Here is a 23387-nt window from a genome sequence, read left to right as displayed (position 1 = left end):
TGGAACAAGTTCAGAAAAGAGCGACCAGAATGGTGACCGGTCTGCAAACCCTGTCTTATGAGGAAAGGTTGCAGGATTTGGGAATGTTTAGTTTGCAAAAGAGAAGACTGAGAGGAGACTTAATAGCTGTCTACAAATATCTAAAGGGCTGTCACATTGTAGAAGGATCAACTTTATTCTCATTTGCACAAGGAAAGACTAGAAGCAATGGGATGAAACTGAATGGGAGGAGACACAGATTAGATATTAGAAAAAACTTTTTGACAGTTAGAGTGATCAATGAGTGGAACAAGCTGCCACGAGAAGTGGTGAGTTCTCCTTCAATGGAAGTCTTCAAACAGAGGCTGGACAGACATCTGACTGGGAAGATTTAGCGAATCCTGCTTTGAGCAGGGGTTTGGACCAGATGGCCCAGGTGGTCCCTTCCAACTCTACAATTCTATGATTCTATGACTACAGTGTGTCTTTAAAGAAATGGCGCCGGAAAGCAAGGGCTGCGCAGATGCCGAGTCAGGCACCTCAACACGCCCTCTCCAGACATCATGGCCCAACATCGTAATGATTCGGTATTGATGCAGGGTCTCGCAGTGATTTCAGGAGAGGACGGATTGTGGCACTGGAATCCGGCACCGATTTCAGTGGTACAATCCCGCCCTCTCATGACCTCACGGCATTGGGTAGGTGAGGGGACCATGCATTCCAGGATTGGGGGGTGAAAGGACCATGCATACCAGGATAGGGGGGTGTGGGGACCATGCATACCAGGATAGGGGGGTGAGGGGACCATGCATACCAGGATTGGAGGGTGAGGAGACCATGCATACCAGGATTGGGGGGGTGAGGGGACCATGCATACCAGGATTGGAGAGTGAAGGATTACCATACATCCTACGATAGGGATGAGGGGGGACCATGCATACCAGGATGGGGGGGTGAGGGGACCATGCATATCAGGATAGGGGGTGAGAGGACCCTGCATACCAGAATTGGGGGGTGAGGGGGGCCATGCATACCAGGACTGGGGATGAGGGGACATTGCATACCAGATTGGGAGGTAAGGCGTGCCATGTATACCAGGATTGGGGATGAGGGGACCATGCACACCAGGATTGGTGGGTGAAGGATTACCATACATCCTATGATAGGGATGAGGGGGGACCATGCATACCAGGATTGGGGGTGAGGGGACCATGCATACCAGAATTGGGGGGTGAGGGGACCATGCATACCAGGATTGGGGGGTGAGGGGACCATACATACCAGGATGAGGAATGGGGGAGCATACATACCAGAATAGAGATAAGGGGGCCATGCATACCATTATAGGGATGAAGGGGCCATGCATAGCAAGATAGTGATGAGGGGTGCCATACATACCAGGATAGGAGGGGGCAGCACATACCAGGATGGGAGACCATATACCAATAAAAATGCTTGCCACCAGGGCGTAGAAAGGGTTCATAGCTAGTAGATGGTATAATGCAGACCTTATACAGCAAATTGCAGACCCCACACAGCATAATGCAGAACTCCACATATCATAATGCAGAACTCCACATATCATAATGCAGACCACCATACATCACAATGCAGATCCCACATTGCATAATGCAGAACCCCATATAGCATAATACTGACCCCACACAGCATAATAAAGAACCCCATACAGCATAATACTGACCCCACATAGTATAATGCAGACCCCATTTAGCTTCATGCAGACCCCACAAAGTATAATGCAGAACCCCATATTGCATAATGCAGGTACCACATAGTATAATGCAGCTCCCCTCATAGCATCATGCAGACCGAACATAGCATCATGCAGAACACAAAGTAAAATAAAGTACCCTACATGGCATAAGGCAGATCCCATATACTATAATGCAGACCACCATAGTATAATGCTGACCCCACATAATATAATGAAAAGCCCACATAGCATAATGAAGAACCCACAAAGTATAAAGCAAACCCCTTATAATATAATGCAACCCCACATCGTATAATGCATATCTCATATAGCATAATGAAGACCACCACATAGCATAATACAGACTCACACATAGTAAAATGCAGACCCCCACATAGCATAAATTAGACCACCCAGATGGTATAATGCATGATGGGGTCCCCCTGACTCACAGGCCCCATAGCGGCATGTCACTGGCTGGGGGCCCTAGACAAATGTCTAGTTTACTGCTTCAGTCATTGGATTGAAGCAGATAATTACCTTTCTCAGGTGACCTGTCAGCGTGCTGTTGGCATCCTCCCGCACTTGCTCCCGTGTTTTCTTGGCAGGCATAACAATGCACGTGGCGAGTATTTATAGAGCGCGGGAACGCTGGAAGTGACACGGCACCGGAAGTGCGTCATCGCCGGTGCCGTGTCACGTGGTTAATTCTTCAGTTGTCATGGTCATGGTGAGATGCCAGCGCATGTGCATTAGCAGTTGCCATCTGTGTATAAAGTGCGAGATGCCGGCGCATGTGCATTAGTAGTTGCCATCTGTGTATAAAGTGCTGCTGCCATGGCAGTAGGCGGATGCCTGTGCATGCGTGGTTGGAACGGCCTTGTAAGGATGTAGCGGTGTCTGTTGTGAGGGATGGAAAGAAACGTAGGATAAAGCAGAGAATTGTGGGTGGAACAATCATAGTGTAACTCGAATGTATGGCAGGTGTCTACGTCTGATCAATTGTGTGCCTAACGTGTTAACACTTGTGTGACCCTGGATGTTACTAGTGTGAACACTGCTCATGCCATATCACAGAAAGACAAGGCAATGTGATATAAATGGGAATTGTCACAGTAATAAATCAATGTCATCCAAATGGTAAATATAAAAAATAAAATTGTATTAAGTAAAAAAATACATTGAATGAGACATATATTATATATGTAACACTCCAAGCCGGACGATACATTCACAGCTTCAGATTAAACCAGCAATGACATACGCACTCGTGTTCGACAGGAGCTGCAATCAAGAGATGCAACGTCACAAAGAAAAGCTGTAAATATTCAGTATAAGACGCACGGACATCTGACTGCAATCTGGGACGGAGACATTGGGATTGTAGCAGTAGCATAGCTACCGGGGGGCAGAGGGGGCGGTGGCCCCAGGCCCCGCGTTCTGAGGGGGCCCACCCGGAGCTACGCTACTGTAACTGTATCGGCGTGTGCAGCGCACCAATACAGTTACATTCTGGGGCAGAGCAGGGAGAATCGATCTCCCTGCTCTGCCGCCCGGCCGCTAAGCAGGCGGGGGGGGTCCGGTGCCAGCAGTGGGCCCCCCACCAGCCACCTGTCATCAATACAGCTGACTACATTGATGAGAGAGGGAGCAAGCGCTCCTTCTCCCATCATACCCCTCTCACTGACAGCAGGCGCGATGATGTTACTGCCCGGCGCCCGCTGTCAGGAGATGAGTGGGAGCAGTGAGCAGTGTAGGAGCCAGGAGCAAGAGAGGTGAGTATTTGATTTATTTTTTTATGGGGGTGCAATATACTACAATCTACCTATAGGAGGGGCTGCATTATACTACAGTCTGCCTATAGGGGATGGGGGGTGCTGCCTTATACTACAGTCTGCCTATAGGGGATGGGGGGCTGTCTTATACTACAGTCTGACTACAGGGTGGGGGTGCTGCCTTATACCTACAGTCTGCCTATAGGGGATGGAGGGTGCTGCCTTATACTAAAGTCTGCCTAATAAGGGATGGGGGGCTGCCTTATACTACAGTCTGCCTATAGGGTGGGGGTGCTGCCTTATATTACAGTCTGCCTATAGGGGTTTGGGGGGCTGCCTTATACTACAGTCTGCCTATGGGGGGGTGCTGCCTTATATTAGAGTCTGCCTATGGGGAGAGTGCTGCCTTGTACTGCAGAGTCTGCCTATGGGGGCTGCATTATACTATATTGAGGACTATCTGGTGTATTATACTATATGGAGGCTATTTAGGGGGCCATCATGTGTGGAGATTACAGTAAGGGGGTCATCATACAATGTGGAGATTACAGTGAGGGGGCGATCATACAGTGTTGGAGCCATCATTGGGGGATACTAAGGGGTCAGTATGTATACAGTGAGGTGGCATTATACTGTGTACAGGGGAGCTGTACAGGGGGGAGACCCAGGACATTACGAAATGTAAAGTGGGCACTTATTGTTATGAGGGAACTCAGGTTACTGTAACTGTCAAACGGGGCACACAGGGGGCATTATTACATTCTAGGGGACAAAATGTGCGCACTGTTTTCTAGGGCACTTGCACCCGGCATTACTATATTATGGAGGGATGCTTAAGAATTTAGAGGGCACAGAGAACCGCACAGTAGGTGCAGTAATTGGGACACATACAGCAGCAGTGGCTCAGCATTGGGGTATCAGGTGCAGTAATAGGGACACATACGGCAGCAGCAGCTCAGCATTGGGGAATCACCAGGATGAGGGGTTTGTGCAGGTTGTCAGAAAACAGGTGAATTCCAGCAGGATCCACAGGAAATCTTGATCGCTTAAAAATAACTTTTATTGATTATCATAAAATTATGAACAAATATGATGTTCAATGCAAAAACAGCACTAGCAGCACAAAACATATAGCAGCATATTCCTACGCGTTTCGACTTAACGCTACTATAATATCGCTACTAAAGATTTTTTGATATCTGCCATTAATTTTCTTCTGACTCACAATTATTCCTATATTCCAAAGACATACTGATAGGGAATTTTAGATTGTGAGCCCCATCGGGGACAGTGATGAAAATGTGTGTAAAGTGCTGCGGAATATGTTAGCGCTATATAAAAATAAAGATTATTAAAAATAAAGATACCCTGATTGGTGTTTGAAAAAGGCTAAAGCTAGAATAGATAATATATATATATATATAGCTAGAATATATAGAATAATATTTTCTAAAGCTAGAATAGATAATATTGACCGTAAGACTTTACTATATGAAAATAAAAACTATTTTTCAGGCATAAGTTTTTCAACAGAATATAGTCCCCAGTATAATGATATTGTGAGTATTATTAAATAAATATCTTCCAACATTGAATCAAGATATGAAATTAAAAGAAATTCTGGGTAGTGATGTTAGATTTGTAGCTAAAAAAGTCCCCACTTTGGGGTCCCTATTATCACCCAGTCTTTTTGGACAGCATACATCACAATTAAGGGGGAAAAAAAACGTGGTTGAATATACAGGGTTTTTTTGGATGCGGGGCAAAACGATGTATTGCGTGTCACCATGTTAATAAGACTGATAAATTTCAATCTGTACACAATTCTAATATATACCACATTCGTGATTTCATTAATTGTAATGACAATTATGTGATTTATCTTGTAGAATGTGTTTTGTGGAAATTGCAGTACGTTGGCTGCACTACTTGTGCGCCTAAAAACTAGGATCCGACGGCATATATCAGATGCTGCCAATTCCCAAGCGTTTTCCTCATCAGCGGTTTCAAAACATTTTGCCAGAATTCACAAGGGAGATGTAAGCGGATTAAAATTTTGTGCCGTTGCGAAAGTTTATCGCCCCTACAGAGGTGATGATCATAAACGCAAGCTTTTAAACAGAGAATCTTTCTGGATATTTACTCTGGAAACAAGAATACCAAATGGTTTAAATCAGACACAAGATTTGATCTTACAATATTAAAGGAAAAAAAAAAATTCTCCTATTGTGAATTTATATCATTCTGGGATTTTTCTTGGATGTAATATATGTTTTTGTCAGTTCCTTTACCTAAGGAAGTTTTTGTTTTAATGATTTTGTGTCCATATGCAGCTATGTGGTTTATTTCTTGAACCTGAAACACTCGTCATGATTATAACACCTGATTGGAATGGGAAGTATACTATTTAAATGTGAACAATGCCTATACCTTTATACCATGATTAAGACCTAGAGTCGAAACGCATAGGATTATGCTGCTATATGTGTTGTGCTGCTAGTGCTGTTTTTGCATTGAAGATCATATTTGCTCATAATTTTATGATAATCAATAAAAGTTATTTTTTAAGTGATCAAGATTTCCTGTGGATCCTGCTGGAATTCACCTGTTTTCTGATTATCTCTTCCGAGGCTGCTCAGCCCAGTCCGTGCAGGATCAAGCACTTGGAACTACAGCAAATAACGGTGAGCTGATGAACTGTTTCTTTTTTCTACATATTTGTGCAAGTTGGGGATAGATGGTGATGGGGCTGGAATATGAGAAGTGAAACATGTCGTTGTTGTATTCTCTGTAGCCGAGTCCTGACTGGAGACGTTGTCATTGTCGGTCTGGGCCAGATGGAGATTTGGAAAGTGAACGATTCCATCAGAAACAACGATAGCTGTAAGTAACCAACTATATCTGTGCAGTAATCACTTATATGTTTTGTAGGACTGGTATTTACCACTGACCAAATGGCGGTAATATCCATGTAGGTCTTTATATAGAGATTATTTTCAGTAACAGCGCAGTCATCTCCTACATCCACTATTAGGGGGCGTCACCGAGTTGTAATAAAAGTTACCTGGTTAGGGGCCCGCTCAGAAGTTTCGCCCCCCCTAAACCGAAACCCTGGCTACGCCTCTGGATTGTAGGAATTTATCTCCCAGGAAGAATTCATTATTTATATGCAGTAAAGAAAACAAATCTCAAGTTTTCAAAGTATCTAATAGTAATCTCCGCAGTACAGGGCCGGTTTTAGACAAATTGGGGCGCTAAGAAAAATTCAAAGCCCCTATGTCCATATAAAACATGTACATGTTACACCGAAAGCGGTGTCACCAGAGTTTTCAATCAGTGTGCCATCCATGTGCCATCCGTGTTTTTCCGGTATTGATAATGGAAATTAAATTACAAAGTTTCTCATATACTTTCCATGTTAAACACGGATGGCAAACGTACAGCACATGTACGGCACATGGACGGCATGTTTACATGGCCCCAAAGACTTGTATTGGCCCTTGTCATCTGTGCTGCTGGGAAAACACGGACATGAGTGCAGCACCGTAGGTCAAATAGGGGACACGTGGCATCCGTGAAAAACATGATTGGTCGTGTGAAGGGGCCGTACAGTCACATAATAGAAAACATTAGCAGAATTGCTGTCTTTTTCTACATCGTATCTCACAAACAGAATAAAAAGCGATTAAAAAAAGTCCTTCATGTCCCCAAAACTATTCTGCTAAATCCCCTCTGAATCCATGGCCGATTGTTCGGGGTCCCTGATGGTTATTAGTCACGTTGCAGCTATAATATTAGGTGCAGCCACACGATCACTGCAGCCCAGTGCTAAGACTGATGGAGACCCTCAGAGATACAAGACCACTGCAGCCCAGTGCTGAGACTGGTAGAGACCCCCGGAGCCACAAGACCCCTGCAGCCCAGTGCTGAGACTGGCAGTGACCCCTGGAGCCACAAGACCACTGCAGCCCAGTGCTAAGAATGAAAGCGTCCCCTGGAGCCACAAGTCCCCTGCAGCCCAGTGCTGAGACTGGCAGAGACCCCTGGAGCATCAGTGCTGGAGCCGCAGGGGATTTATAATAGTATATTAAGCCCTATTCACACTGCGCTTCTGCAGTGCATCCAGGGGCTCTGCCTGATTCCCTCTAAAGTTGGATTCACGTAAATCCCCAACAGGGCCACAGACGGCACTGGACCAAGCAGAGGTCAAATGAATTTGTTTTTGTTTTTTTCTGAAATTGACAGATTTATTTTTTTTAGGCTGGGTGCACACGGTCAGGAATTGGCAGCGCTTTGGACGCAGCTCATGTCCGCTGCCAGCTATTGAACGCAGGTGACTCCACATGTGATCATTGAACTGTGCAGATTCACTGTGTCCAATACATTGTACGGGTGAGATAAATAGACATGTTGCGATCTGGAAAGAGGCGCCGCATGTCCGTATCTGCGAGTGAGCCGTGGGCATCTGTGGACGCATAGTGGGCGTAGGATTTCTTGAGATCCCATCCACTATGCTCTAACATCTGGACGCTGCACAAGTAAACAGAGTCCAAACGGCAGCGATTACTGATCGTGTGCACCTACCCTCAGAGTCTGTTTGTGTTTTCTTGTGTAAGGCCGGAGTCACACTAGCGAGAAATACAGACGAGTGCTATGCGAGAAAAAAATCGCATAGCACTCGGACCAATGTTTATCTATGGGGCAGCTCCCATCATCCGTTCTTTTTCTTGCCCATATTATACGTGCGGAGGAAATCACAGCATGCTGCGATTTCCACCACACTAAGCCCGAGACTCACCAATGCAAGTCTATGAGTGCGAGAAAAAAACGGATTACACACGGACCATACTTGCGAGAAATACGCACCGGTGTCCTTTAGAAGAGCCAGCAATTCAGTGCGCTATACTGTAGAATCACACTGACAGGTTAATAAAGAATAGATAGAATACATGTATACACATTGTATAGGTATATATATATATACTGTATATATATATATATATATATATATATATGTCAGTGATATATAATTCTCAAAAAAATAAAGGGAAAACTTAAACAACAAAATGTAACTCCATGTCAGTCACACTTCTGTGAGATCAACACTGATTGTGATTCAATTTCTCCTGCTGTTGTCCAATGGAATAAACAACAGTTAGAAATGATAGGGAGGTAACTAACATCCATGTCTGCTCAGTGAGAGTGTCGAGTGTTCCCTTTATTTTTTTGAGTGGTATATATATATATATATATATATATATATATATATATATATATATATATATATACACACACACATATATATTTCATAGAGATCTACAGTAGATAGCAGAGTAGGATAAAATTCAATTGTTGGCATCTGTAAAATCATTACAGAACCCAGCAGGATATGAGATATGGTTTACATACAGTAAACCATTGCATATCCGTTATTTTTTTATATGTCCCTCACTAACAATGTTAATTATTAATTAATTATTAATGTATTTCTAACATTTTGGAGCTGTAAGTGTTAAAGGATTAATTCACGGAAAAGACTGGCGTGGGTTCCCGCCCAATTTTCTCCGCCATAGAGGGCAAGCCAGTGACTGAGGGCAGATATTAATAGCCTGGAGAAGGAATATTGCTTTTGGGCCCCCTGGTAAACAAAATCTGCCCCCATCCACCCCAGAAAAGACGCATCTGTAAAGGGCCTGTCACACTAAGCGATATCGCTAGCAATATCGCTAGCGATATCGCTGTGTCTGATACTTACCTACGACCCGCTCCCCCGCTGGTTATCGCTAATCGCGCGAGAACGTCCTGGACTGTTTCTCGTCGTCAGCTTCCTGCGGCGCTTCCTGCTGTGACGACGAGCGACGCGTGGAGCCGGGCGGGAGGATCGCCTGGTGTGACAGGTAAGTAGCGACCCCCGTCCCCAGCGATGTCGCTGGTGAGATCTGCCTGTGTGGCAGCTCACTAGCGACCACTTAGCGATGTACCAGCGATCCCGACCAGCGATATGACGCGGTCAGGATCGCTGGTACATCGCTAAGTGTGACAGGGCCTTAAGATGCGCCAATTCTGGAACTTACCTACTCTCTTCCCACTGTAGTGTAGCCATGGCATATGGGGTAATAAGGGATTAATATCACCTTGCTATTGTAAGGATACATTAAGCCTGGTTAATAATGGAAAGGTGTCAATAAGACACCTATCCATATTAATTCACCAGTCAGAAAGGGGTGAAAAAACACACGCATTAAGAAAAAAGACTTTTAATGAAATAAGTAAACACACAGTTTTTACCACCTTTATTACACTCCCAATCCAGTCAAAGCCATCGTTCTCATGTAAAAAATCCAAAATAAAAAAGCAACAATATTCATTCCTGTCCGTCGTACAGTCAAGTCCCACGCTGCAATCCATTTAAAAGGGGTTAACTAGTTTACAACTGGGAGCGGTCGCTACTGCGACCGGCCCAGCTGTAAATTACGGAGGAATGACAGAGAAGCTGCCTGTGCAGCCTCCCTGCCTGACCGGAGATGAACTGATTAGCGTGGGAAAGTTTCTGAATACTTTCTCACGGTGTCAGTTCACCGCAGGTCAGGCGGGGAGTCTGCGCAGCATCACTGACTTTAGTTCTCCTCAAAATTTGGGGTGCGTCTTATAATCCGGATCATTTTATAATTCGAAAAGTACGGTAAACTACTGATTCCTATTATGGTGACACCACATTTACAGAACTATATATGCAGCACATATACACACTATACATGTACACACATTATATATCTATATAAAATTGAGTGTATGTATGTATGTGTGTGTTTATCACGCCACGTCCACTCCACATAGCAACCAATCACTAAGCATTTTTCATTTCACCAGAGCTGTTTAAAAGATGAAAGCTGAGCTGTGATTGGTTGCAATGAACAACAGTTTTCCTTGTAGACAGTTGTGGTAAGTGAGGTCTATTATTCTTATCATTTTTATGTAAAGCCGGAAATAGCACAATTTATTACCGTGCCAACACAGACCACCCTCTGACACAGACTGCAGGGAGAGCCCAGTATCACACAGGATAGGATTAGATACACGGCTCAGCAGACTCTACCACACAGGATAGGATTAGATACACAGGTCAGCAGACAGTAACACATAGGATAAGATTAGATACACAGCTCAGCAGACAGTATCACACGTGAGAAGATTAGATACACAGTATCACACAGGATAGGATTAGATACATGGCTCAGCAGACAGTATCACACAAAATAGGATTAGATACATGGCTCAGCAGACAGTATCACACAGGATAGGATTAGATACACAGCTCAGCACACAGTATCACACAGGATAGGATTAGATACATGGCTCAGCAGACAGCAACACACAGGATAGGATTAGATACACGGCTCAGCAGACAGCAACACACAGGATAGGATTAGATACATGGCTCAGCAGACAGTATCACACAGAATAGGATTAGATACTGTGTGCTGAAGAGTATCACACAAGATAGGATTAGATACATTGGCTCAGCAGACAGTATCACACAGAATAGGATTAGATACACAGCTCAGCACACAAAAAGAGAGAAGAGCCAGCACTGCCAGTGGTCAGAACGCATAACATGAGGTGCATATGCACATATCTTACTGCATTCAAAATGAGACATTTAGCAAAATATTGATCAATATATTGAGCCACCCCGCCATGCCAAGGCAATCTCATATGGGGGTTCCTACTCTACATTTGTATTTATTCACTGTGCCATTGCGGCCTCCTAAATGTTTTAAAAGCAAGACCATATCAAATACAATCCATACCTGAAGCATGACTGCATCACTCCCGTGCAGCCAGATGGAGCAGGTGCAGATGAAGGCCAACCAGGTCTAAACACAGACATCTCAGGTTTGACCTCCACACACTGCCCAACCAGCAAACACAGATGAAGGGCAATGCAGGCTCAGACATGGATGCAAAAATAAATAAAGCCTGGGGCAGGGCGGGGCTGCCGTGAGTGTGCACAGCAGCCTAGATCAATCACAATAAACACAGAAAAGATGGCGAACATGACCCAGCGTGCACGGCAACAGTGGTGGTCAGCCACAAAACCAATTTGCAATAAAAAGAGAGAAGAGCCAGCACTGCCAGTGGTCAGAATGCATAACATGAGGTGCATATGCACATATCTTACTGCATTCAAAATGAGACAGGCTTTATTTATTTTTGCATCCATGTCTGAGCCTGCATTGCCCTTCATCTGTGTTTGCTGGTTGGGCAGTGTGTGGAGGTCAAACCTGAGATGTCTGTGTTCAGACCTGGTTGGCCTTTATCTGCACCTGCTCCATCTGGCTGCACGGGAGTGATGCGGATATGCTTCAGGTATGGATTGCATTTGATATGGTCTTGCCTTTAAAACATTTAGGAGGCCGCAATGGCACAGTGAATAAATAAAAATGTAGAGTAGGACCCCCCATATGAGATTGCCTTGGCGTGGCGGGGTGGCTCAATATATTGATCAATATTTTGCTAAATGTCTCATTTTGAATGCAGTAAGATATGTGCATATGCACCTCATGTTATGCGTTCTGACCACTGGCAGTGCTGGCTCTTCTCTTTTTTTACAGCTCAGCACACAGTATCACACAGGATAGGATTAGACACATGGCTCAGCAGACACTATCACACAGAATAGGATTAGATACATGGCTCAGCAGCCAGCAACACACAGGATAGGAATAGATACACGGCTCGGCACACAGTATCACACAGGATAGGATTAGATACATGGTTCAGCAGACAGTATCACACAGAATAGGATTAGATACATGGCTCAGTACACAGTATTACACAGGATAGGATTAGACACATGGCTCAGCAGACAGTATCACACAGAATAGGATTAGGCCAAGTTCATATTTGCATATATGTGCACAGCGCATCATTTGCATTGCCAATCGCATGCCAAAACACATACAAACGCATCAACTTCCGCATGACGCTGAAAAAACGCTGCATTTACATGCGTTTTTGCATGCATTTGCGTTATTTATGCGCATGCGTTCGATAGGACAATGCTTTCCAGGAGAATTTCCTTGACACAAGCCACATCCAATGGGCGTGTTTCATGGAAATTCTGTATATGGACCCTTGTATAGATGAAATCCTCAACTTTTGCTGCTATATCCAGCTGCAAGATGAGTCTTGGCATGGAGAGCTTCTATCGTAATCTGGATTTGGACTTGAAATTGGCAGTTGCCTTTGCTGTGGCTTGTGAAGAAGAAAGAAGAGGAGGAAGACAGCAAAGATTTCGTAGTCGCTACTGGCAACACCCCATCGTTGAAGTCCGAGAGAGCCATTGAGCCTACCAATCATTGTACACTGAGCAGCGTGCAAACCCTCAGAAGTTTTTCGACTACACAAAGTATGTCGGAACATAGCTTCGACGACTTGCTGCAACGTGTCCGAGGATCCATCACCAGGCAGGATACACAGCTACGTCGAGCAATTACTGCCGAGGAACGTCGTTGGCAACCCTAAGGTACGCAATTTTGAAAAAGAAACACCTGTCATGAATATTATGGTTATAAAAGCCATGTACTGATTTTTTTTCCCATTTTCTGTTCCATAGATTCCTGGATACCAGAGAGACCTTACCATCTCTACATTTTCAATTCTGCATTGGAGTGTCCACCCTTTCTGGGATTGTTGGAGACACCTGCTGTGCTTTATGTGACATTCTGCATGAGGAATTCCTCCCCCACCCCACAACTGAACTCTGGCTGGAAAATGCTGCAAAATTCCAGGACATTTGTAGTTTTCCTAACTGTTTGGGGGCTGTGGACGGCAAACATTCGGATTATGAAACCTGCTGGAAGTGGATCCAAGTATTTCAATTACAAAAAAAGATGTATCTATTGTTCTCATGGCGATTGCAGATGCTGACTGTCGATTTGTCGCCGTGGATGTTGGCTCATTTGGACTTTCAAAAATTCTGTTATGGGCCAAAGTTTGCATGGGAATAATTTCAATTTTCCACAGCCATGACCTTTTCTGAACACTGAAAGACCTTCAATGCCGTTTGGTGTGGTTGGGGATGAGGCATTTCAAATGTATGCCAACTTCATAAAACTGTACTCAAGTCGGGACTTGAATCACACCAAATGGATTTACAACTACCGACTGACAATGGCATGAAGAACTGTGGAGTGTGCCTTTGGTTTGCTGGCATCTAAATGGCGCATTTTGAGAACACCCATCAATCTAAAAACTGAGACAATTGATGAGGTTGTGAAAGCGTGTGTTGTTCTGCAAAATTACATCCTGGCAAAAGAGCGTCCCAACTTAAAACTTGATGAACTTGTTGCTTCCTGCAATGCATCCTCTTATTGTGAGCAGAGAGGTTTTCAGAATGCTGAGAAGCGGGATGGTGACGCCAATTATGGCATCATCGCCGCTCACCATCTTGGTGCAGTCCTCAAAGTTCTGGAGGATGGTACATATGTCTGACATCATTGTCAACTCTTGAAGTCTTATATGTAGAGTCTGACCTGAATATCGACGGCCTTGTTGAAGCTGGTACTCAACAACTGCCCTCTTCTGCGCACAAATCCTTTGTAACATATGCAATGTAGTGTTCCAAAGTGTGGGAACATCACACACCAGTCAGTGAGCCGGAAGCTGCAAATGCTGCTGAAGCCCAGCAAGGGCGGCTGAAGCTGTCGCTGACTTTCAAAAATGGACAGACATACAGCGTACTTTCAACAGCAGATCCGACAGCTCTGGGTTGCTTTTGAGAAAACATTGAACCACTAGGTTAAGAACATGGGCCAGGCAAGGTACATGTGTGAGCTGACCTTGCTTCAGAGCCGCCACCAGGTTTATATGCTGCCCCATAGAATATGCCCCATATGCTGCTCCATAGACTATGCACCCATATGCTGCCCCATAGAATATGCCCCCATATGCTGCTCCATAGACTATGCCCCCATATGCTGCTCCATAGACTATGCCCCCATATGCTGCACCATAGAATATGCCCCCATATGCTGCCTCCATATGCTGCTCCATAGACTATGCCCCCATATGCTGCTCCATATATTATGCCCCCATATGCTGCTGCTGCTGCAAAAAAAAGCCATACTCACCTCTCCTTGCTGGGGGCCAGGTGCCGGTGTTGCCGCTGTTCAGGACCCGGCACCTGATATATTCACCTGTCCCAGGTCCATCGCTGCTCACCGCTGTCTGCTGCTTCCTGTGTCAGTGACTGTTCAGCCAGACCCTGTCGTGGTCTCTGCAGCCCCCCACTTTTCCACGGTCTCCCTTCCTGCCTTCAGCGGTCACATGGTACCACTCATTAAACTCATGAATATGCGCATATTTATGAGTTTAATGAGCGGTACCATGTGACCGCTGAAGGAAAGAAGGGATATGACAAAAAAGACATGTCACTCCGAGAATTCAGATGTGGGGTGCGCAGAAAAGGATACCAGTCCCAATTCAATACAGAAAAAGAAATGCGCACTGCACCATAGCAATACAGCATATCTCTGTCAGCGCTTTGTTCCTCCTCCTGCTCTCCTCACAGCTCCATATGAGCAGCTTGCCTAAGTTGCTACACGCTATTTTGAACCCACAGAGTCATGTTTTTGGAATATTAACAGGTTTTGCCATTGTCTGAAGAAGGTCCATGATAGTGACCGAAACGTAACAAATAGAATGTACACCGTGTGGATTATTAAGGCAGCAGAGGGCACGATGACGTGGTTAGCGCGCGCCGTGCCCTCTGCTGCCTAAATGTCACTGACACAGGAAGCAGCAGACAGCAGTGAGCAGCGATGGACCCAGGACAGGTGAATATTGGAAATACTTACCCCCTTCTGGCGCGTTCTCTGGAGCCCCACTTCTCCCAGGTCTCCCTTCTTTCTATGCGCATATTCATGAGTTTAATGTGTGGTACCACGTGACCACTGAAGGCAGGAAGGGAGACCGTGGAAAAGCGGGGGGCTGCAGAGACCACGCCAGGGGGGTCAGTATGATCTCTGACAGCCCCGCTCCCTCTCCCCCACCGATTCCCAAATATATGACTCACGTATAAGCCGAGAGGGGGGACTTTCAGCCCCAAAAAATGGGCTGAAAATCTCGACTTATACACTAGTATATACGGTATGTGAAAAGCTGCCTACAAATGGATGTCTTTGGAGAAAAATTAGATGTGGTAAGTAGGCCTGCAAAGCGAAGATTTTTCCACCACAGATACACCAGGCCTCAGCCTGAGATAACAGACTGTATTCCTTAATTTTTTTTATTTTTTGGATTCAAAAGACTGCTGGATATAACAACAGTGACAGCCAGGCCAAAAAAGAAATAAGCCAAACTTTGAGCACACGCAGAAAGAAGATAGCACGGACAGAGCACACCATACAATGTGTGGCCTGTATGTTTTTCTTTTGCCTAAATAATACTGTATTTTGACAAAAATGAGAGCCAGGAATAACAGAAAAATTGCTGCACACACAGATATGAGCTGGTACGACAGACCACACCAAACAATGTGTGGCCTGTATTTTTTTTTGGACTAAATACTGCTGTATTTTAAAAAAAATGACAGCCAGGAAAAAAAGGCAAAAAGCAGCCGTAAACTGGCCGAAATTTCTACACGCACAGATATGAGCTGGCATGGACAGACCACAACACACAATGTGTGGCCTGTATGTTTTTCTTTTGTCTAAATAATACTGTATTTTGACAAATTGAGAGCCAGGAAAAATAGAAAAATAAGCCGTAAACTGGCCTAAATTGCTGCACACACAGATATGAGCTGGCACGACAGACCACAACAAACAATGTGTGGCCTGTATTTTTTTTGTAGGACTAAATACTGCTGTATTTAAACAAAAGTGACAGCCAGTCCAAAAAAATAAAACAGCTGTATACTGGCCATAGTTTGAGCATGCACAGATACGGGCAGCACTGAGATACCACACCAAAACATGTGTGGCCTGTATTCCTATTGCACCTGGGGCTAGCTATATACGGCTAACATATCCCACAGGTAGCAATAGCAGCACCAGAACACTGGAAAGGAATGGGCCCTCTTGATGTATGCAATGCTCTATATACACACATACAGTGCCTGCAGGCCTTGCATGGATGTGCATAGAGCGACATACACTACCCTGCCTGCCTAACACTGGAACCTATATACTCCGTAATTAGTCCTTAGAAGGACTGTTGGTTTAGCTGGATGCGAGGATTTAGGATGGTAGACACCACACTAACTAATAAAGCACCAATGATGATCCTATATTGGCTGCGGCTCTCCCTACTCTCTCCGATTCCAGACATGACTGCGCTGAGCAGGATGGTGTCCAGTCTCTTATACCCCTGATGATGCTGAGCAGCCAGCCAATTACTGCACGACCACAACAAAGATGACTGTGGCACTTCATAGCCTGGCAGACAATCCCTGCAGCATGATTGGGACTCTAAAGTCCACCAAAATTGCTGGGTGGAGACCCGAGTTCCCGCCGAGCAATCCTGGAAATGCTCGCTGCTCACCGAGAAACCCTAGTATAGTGATACTCGGGCGAGTAACGAATAGTGTCGAACACGTTCGCTCATCACTACTCATGACTAGAGATGAGCGACTTTGCCTTTTTTCGGGTCGAGTCGGGTTTCATGAAACCCGACTTTCTAAAAAGTCGGGTCGAACGAAATCGCCCCACTATAGGGAAATGTCGGGGTCCGACTGAAACACGAAACCAAATGCAAGTCAATGGGGAAGCAAAGTCAGCAGGGAGTGGAGGACAGTAAAGACACCTACAGTGCCCATTTCAATGCCAACGACATCAGTTCTTATTACTTAAGCTTGGCAACCTTAATTTACTTTATAATAATAGTTTACGCATTGAAAACTGGGGGTTATTTGGCTAAAGTTGTGGGGGGGTAGGGCTGGCGCCTGGTTTTCGTGTGCCCTGGGCCAAAGAGTGTCAGTGCGCCCTTTTAACACATTCCACAATTCATAATGCTCCGATACGGCACAGAAATATAGGTATAGTACAATGAAAAATACTTCACTGCTTACATGACATGACTGATATTATCTATTTTAAATTCTACAATAGCTCAAAAAACGGACAGTATATTACTCCATACAGTATTATGGCCACCACCTAGTGCGCCATACAGAATAATGAGCCCCATATATTTCTCCATACAGAATAATTGGTCCCACATAATGTTCCATACAGTATATGATGAGCTCCACATAATGCTACAGTATATGTTGGTCCCCATGGATGATACTCCACTGTCTTATGGGCCCAAATAATGCTCCATAGAGTCCATATATAATGGGCCCCATTTCTAGTGCTCCAGTGTATAATGGGCCCCGTAAATGCTGCTACAGTGTCTGATGTCCCCCATTTGGAATGCTCCAGTATATGTTGGTCCCCATGGACGATGCTCCAGTATGTTATGGGCACAAATAATGCTCCATATATAATGGGCCCCATTTCTAATGCTCCAGTGTATAATGGGCCCCATAAATGTTGTTCCAGTGTCTGATGTCCCCCATTTGGAATGCTCCAGTATATGTTGGTCCCCACGGACGATGCTCCAGTGTGTTATGGGTCCAAATAATGCTCCACATATAATGGGCCCCATTTCTAATGCTTCAGTGTATAATGTGCCCCGTAAATGCTGCTACAGTGTCTGATGCCCCCCATTTGGAATGCTCCAGTATATGTTGGTCCCCATGGATGATGCTCCAGTTTGTTATGGGCCCAAATAATGCTCCATATATAAAGGGCCCCATTTCTAATGCTCCAGTGTATAATGGGCCCTGTAAATTTTGCTACAGTGTCTAATGTCCCCCATTTGGAATGCTCCAGTATATGATGGGCACCATGGACGATGCTCCAGTGTGTTATGAGCCCAATAATGCTCCATATATAAAGGGCCCCATTTCTAATGCTCCAGTGTACAATGGGCCCCGTAAATGCTGCTCCAGTGTTTGATGTCCTGCATTTGGAATGCTCCAGTATATGATGGGCCAAATGGATGATGCTCCAGTGTATGATGGGCCCCATATATCATTCTCCAGTGTATATTGCTCCCCAAAAAATGCTCCCAACATTTTCAAAAAGTTAAATACCTCTCCTTGCTGGGCACTGCTCTACTCTGTACTCCTCAGCATTTCCATTTTAAAGCTCTCTGCACTTGTACTGTTTTGGTAGAGGGCATATAGACATGATGTCATCGCGCTCTGTAACCTGAATGTCACTGTCAGGAAAGGCGGAAGATGTCACGGCGGTGGAGCAGGGAGAGGTAAGTATTGCAAGTGCTGTGGGCCTGGGCGACGGCACTGGCACATGACCCCTCATAGTACGGCGGTATGCCTGACGGCGAGTGGGACCTCCCACCGGCAGAGATACTTTTGCATACTATGAGGGGCCCTGTGCCACTGCTGTCGCCACGAGTAGGACCCCCCACCTGCTCAGGGAACCGGCACTTTCATCTGCACCTTCCTCTGTGTCATCGTGTAAAGTGGTATAGTATGCGGGAAAGGGCACCTGAGTTTCATCAGTGTCACATTCTGGATCTATAGAGTGCGAGAAGAATGTAGTGCTGTGGATGAATGTACCAGCGGAATCATCTAGCAGTGGCTGTGCATCAGTGCACTCCATCTCTGATTCATGTTGGACTGGGGAATTCAGAATTCCACTTGATAACACAGGCATGGCCTGAAGTGTGGGCTGCCGCATCCTTCACTTTTAGTGGGGGTGAATGAGACAAGGAAAGGGGTGGTTCCTGACCAGAAGCCTGCACTGACGACTCTGTGCTTGCAGTTTTTGTAACTTCAGAAGAGGAGGCAATAGAGTTGGAGGCTGTTTCGGCAATATAAGCCAAAACCTGTTCCGGATGCTCCGGATTTAAAAACAGCTTACCTAATCCCAGAAAAGGGAGCCTTAAAGGCCTTCTTGTGCCAGCTGATGACGCAGGCTCAACACCTCCTGCCTTAGCTGCTATTGTGCTTTTGGCAATACCAGCAGATGCACCACCACCACCATCAGTACCAACTCGCCCCCCCACACCCACGTCTGCGGCCTCTTCCACCATACGTAATATTTTTTGTGAAAATGGACTAAAAATACCAGCAGATAGATAGTATTGTTTCAGAAGTGGACAGCTCTATACAGTCTAGGGATAATTGCAAATCTCCGTATATATTTCATGAGATTTCATGAGTCAGACACAGATGGTCACAGGCTCAGTATGGATTAGACAATCATCTAAAAATTTGCAAAAGGGTACAGTATTACTAGATACAAGGTATATATAGTATAGTTTAAACATACTGAATCTCCGTATACATTTCAGGAGGCAAACACAGACACTCTCAGGCCCAGTATGGATCCAACAACAATATTTAAAGTCGAGAAAGGGTACTATGGCGCCCCTGAGGGTACGGTCACCACAGAGGTACTGCACCTCATCCAAAGGTGTGGTATCCCACCCTCAGGAAAGGAGGGATCACCACTCTGGACTCCTAACCCTGCACTCAACACACACACTAGTTAGTCAGTGCTTTCTGGGTGTACCCGGTGGGAGGATGGCCTCATCCCAGACTGACTAGGAGAGGGTGTTGGGGGTTAGTGTGGAAGGTAGGTACAGTGGGAGGAGCTTAGGCAGTGGAGTGATTGTGGGCATCCAATCAGAGAGCAAGCTGACAGTTGATGGGTGGAGCTAGTCTGAGGTAAATGGATCTGTCTGGAGAGTTGTCAGTTGTTGACAGGACAAAGTAAGAGCAGGATTGCTGTGAGAGAGCTGAGGGTCAGAGAAGAGAGAAAAATCTTGTCCAAGCTCATAGACTGGAAGGAAGGGGTCCTTGGGGCATGGGAAGTGCAATAAGCCACCTGTGAAGCCGTTTCTGGAGAAGGAAGGACCAGGCCTCGTTGGGGAAGGTGGCTCCTGAAGGTAGTGGAGAAATACAGGACTTAGCTAGAAAGATGGAGGCTGAGTCGCAGCTGCATTCAATACTCAAAAAGGCAGCAGTTGGAATAAAGGACCCCGGAGCCTAACCCACGTCACCCGGTGTGATCCGTGGCTGCCGGCTTGGGACACTGTTAGCGAAGGCGCACAGCAGGAAGAAAGGGAGAGATCAGCGCAGACACACGGCCTAGAAAGGATACACAAGGTGGAGTCTTGAACAGGTGTTCCTGATCTACCTTGGAGTTTGCCGGACCCCTCCCTCGGATGACACGGTACCAATCGGGTCATCTTGTGCACAAAACTTTAGAGGAAAAACTGCACTCAACTGTGACCTTGGTGGCTTTTACAACTCGCCTGCTACACACGCTACACTCACCATCACCATCAATGGCTCACAAACACCATCTCAACTGCCCTGGGATACAGCTCTGCCCATGGAGAGCTTCATCATCTTGGCTGCTTTAACACCGGCCCAGAGGATCTGCATTGCAGCGTCGGCTACCCTAGCAGAGTACCACGGGTGGCGTCACGATCCCCCTTTTCCAAATTAATTATCATACCATCTTCCCCCTCATCTGAACTGTCATCTTCTTTATTTGACACCAAGGGCCACGGACCGGGTCCCAATGACCACCGTGACATACTTCCCCCTTAAAAGAGCCTGAAAGGCCCGATACTGAGTAACCCCTGGGCCTGCGTGGCGTTTAATTTTAACACCAGATAACGGGGATATATTGTATAGTTTCAACATTATAAATCTACGTATATATTTGAGGAGGCAGACACAGACGCTGTCATGGCCAGTATGGATTCGACAACAATCTAAAAAGTCCAAAAAGGGTACAGTATCACCAGATCCAAGGTATAAATAGTATAGTTTCAACATTCAAAATCTCCGTATTTATTTCAGGAGGCAGACACAGACACTCTGAGGCCCAGTATGGATTACACAACAATATAAAAAGCAGTAAAAGGGGAATGGAACCCAAGCGTACTGCTGTATACAGTGTTGGGGTCATTTAGCGATCTACATATATATTTCAAGAGTAACACACAGCCTCTCACAGACTCAGTATGGATTACACAGGAATATAAAAACTTGAAAAAGGGTAATGTTTTACAATAGTTCAGCTGCATACAGTGTTGGTGTCATTTTAAATCTCCTTATATTTTACCAGAGTAAGACACAAACTCTCACAGGCTCAGTATGGATTACACCAGAATATGAAAATGAGAAAAAGGGAAATGTATTCGAAACGTACACCAGTAGACAGTGTTGGAGTACTTTGAAATCTTCGTTTATATTTCAGTGTCAGTTTGCCAGTCCAGACTCTCCACTAGAGGAAGGTAGATGGATAAAAGTACAGATGTAAAGTCGAGTGATTTTATATATTTTTGAATTATTAATCACGGGAAAACCTCCAGGGAGAATTCGCAGAGGCGATGCTGACCCTCAATAACTTCAACTGTGGATACAGCTAAAACGCAAATTAGCGAACAAAGGGTTGCTGTATCGCAGTAGCGTCGATCCCATCACAGTAAATAAAGTCTGTGGAGCCTCATTTAAGAGTCTCAAACACGGTACTAGCCAGATCTTCCTCCAGGGAAGGACGCAGCCAAGGAGTGGCTCTTTTCGGAAACCACCATTACCACCATATTAAGTGGCCCTTTAAGTCAATATCTAGCTCTTTACAAGTTTACAGATATGACAAGGGAAATACCAAGGCCAGGTATCCATCCACAGACAGCTGTTTCGGGGTGTTGCCCCTCATCAGTGTGGAGTAGGATTCTGGCTAGGTGGGAGCAATGCCTAGTAGACCAACATCACGAAACAATCACTGACCTCATGGAGACCAGTCAAAGAAAACACTGCGGCAGCCGGCAAAGGCGCTCAATCAGTGAAATCCTAGGTGCATTGCTCCCTGGGAAATAAAAATATGCAAATAAAGTCCGTGGAGCCTCATTTAAGAGTCTCAAACACGGGGCTAGCCAGATCTTCCTCCAGGGAAGGACCCAGCCAAGGAGTGGCTCCTTTCGGAAACCACCATATTAAGTGGCCCTTTAAGTCAATATCCAGCTCTTTATGAGTTTACAGATATGACAAGGGAAATACCAAGGCCAGGTATCCATCCACAGACAGCTGTTTCGGGGTGTTGCCCCTCATCAGTGTGGAGTAGGATTCTGGCTAGGTGGGAGCAATGCCTAGTAGACCAACATCACGAAACAATCACTGACCTCAGGGAGACCAGTCAAAGAAAACACTGCGGCAGCCGGCAAAGGTGCTCAATCAGTGAAATCCTAGGTGCATTGCTCCCTGGGAAATACAAATATGCAAATAAAGTCCGTGGAGCCTCATTAATGAGTCTCAAACAGGGGACTAGCCAGATCACACCTGTTCAGGGCAACAGCACTTGCCCGGGTGTGGCAGGTGTTGACCCGGAGCCTGGGGTGGGGGGGGGGAGCACATTTCGGGTGGTTTAAAAATGGCATATGTTGATGTGTAGGCTTCACTTTCAGCTGCTGCAAATGGAGGAATTGGAGAAGTCAGAGGAAGAGGAGGACAAAAACGAGCCTTTTTTCTGCCAAACTATGTGCTATCAGGGGAAGGTGGGACAAAATCTTTTGAAACCCATGCATGGTTCATTTTAAAGAAGGTTAGATCATCAAGATTTTGGGTCGACAGGCGGGTCCTTTTTTCTGACAGGATTGATCCAGCAGCACTGAAGACTCTTTCAGATAGCACACTACCAGCAGGGCAAGCGAGGTCCTGTAAGGCATATTGTGCCAATTCAGGCCATGTGTCCAGTTTTGAGGCCCAATAATCAAAGGGGAATGACCTGTGAGGGAGAACCTCGATATGTGAGGCGAAGTAGTTTGTGACCATAGTTGCAACTGCTGTCTCCTGTCACTTGCAATCGATTCTCTATTAGCTGTCG

At 45.4% G+C, this 23387-nt stretch overlaps 1 long non-coding RNA gene across 1 annotated transcript in view; it reads left to right on the top strand.

Annotated features, from left to right (window-relative positions):
• The first annotated feature begins 5924 nt into the window (after nt 1-5924).
• The window catches only part of LOC141073474 (uncharacterized), a 56913-nt gene continuing 39450 nt past the window's right edge, over nt 5925-23387 (top strand). Inside the window, exons 1-2 of the long non-coding RNA XR_012226969.1 lie at nt 5925-6152; nt 6263-6351. This is a non-coding gene — a long non-coding RNA (uncharacterized lncRNA). The remainder of the gene's footprint in view (nt 6153-6262; nt 6352-23387) is intronic.

Source organism: Dendrobates tinctorius, unplaced genomic scaffold, assembly GCF_039654945.1.
Source record: "Dendrobates tinctorius isolate UK_male_01 unplaced genomic scaffold, ASM3965494v1 ptg000302l, whole genome shotgun sequence".
Taxonomy (NCBI): domain Eukaryota; kingdom Metazoa; phylum Chordata; class Amphibia; order Anura; family Dendrobatidae; genus Dendrobates; species Dendrobates tinctorius.
Note: the sequence above shows the minus strand (reverse complement) of the source record. Positions and strands in the feature narration are given on the sequence as shown.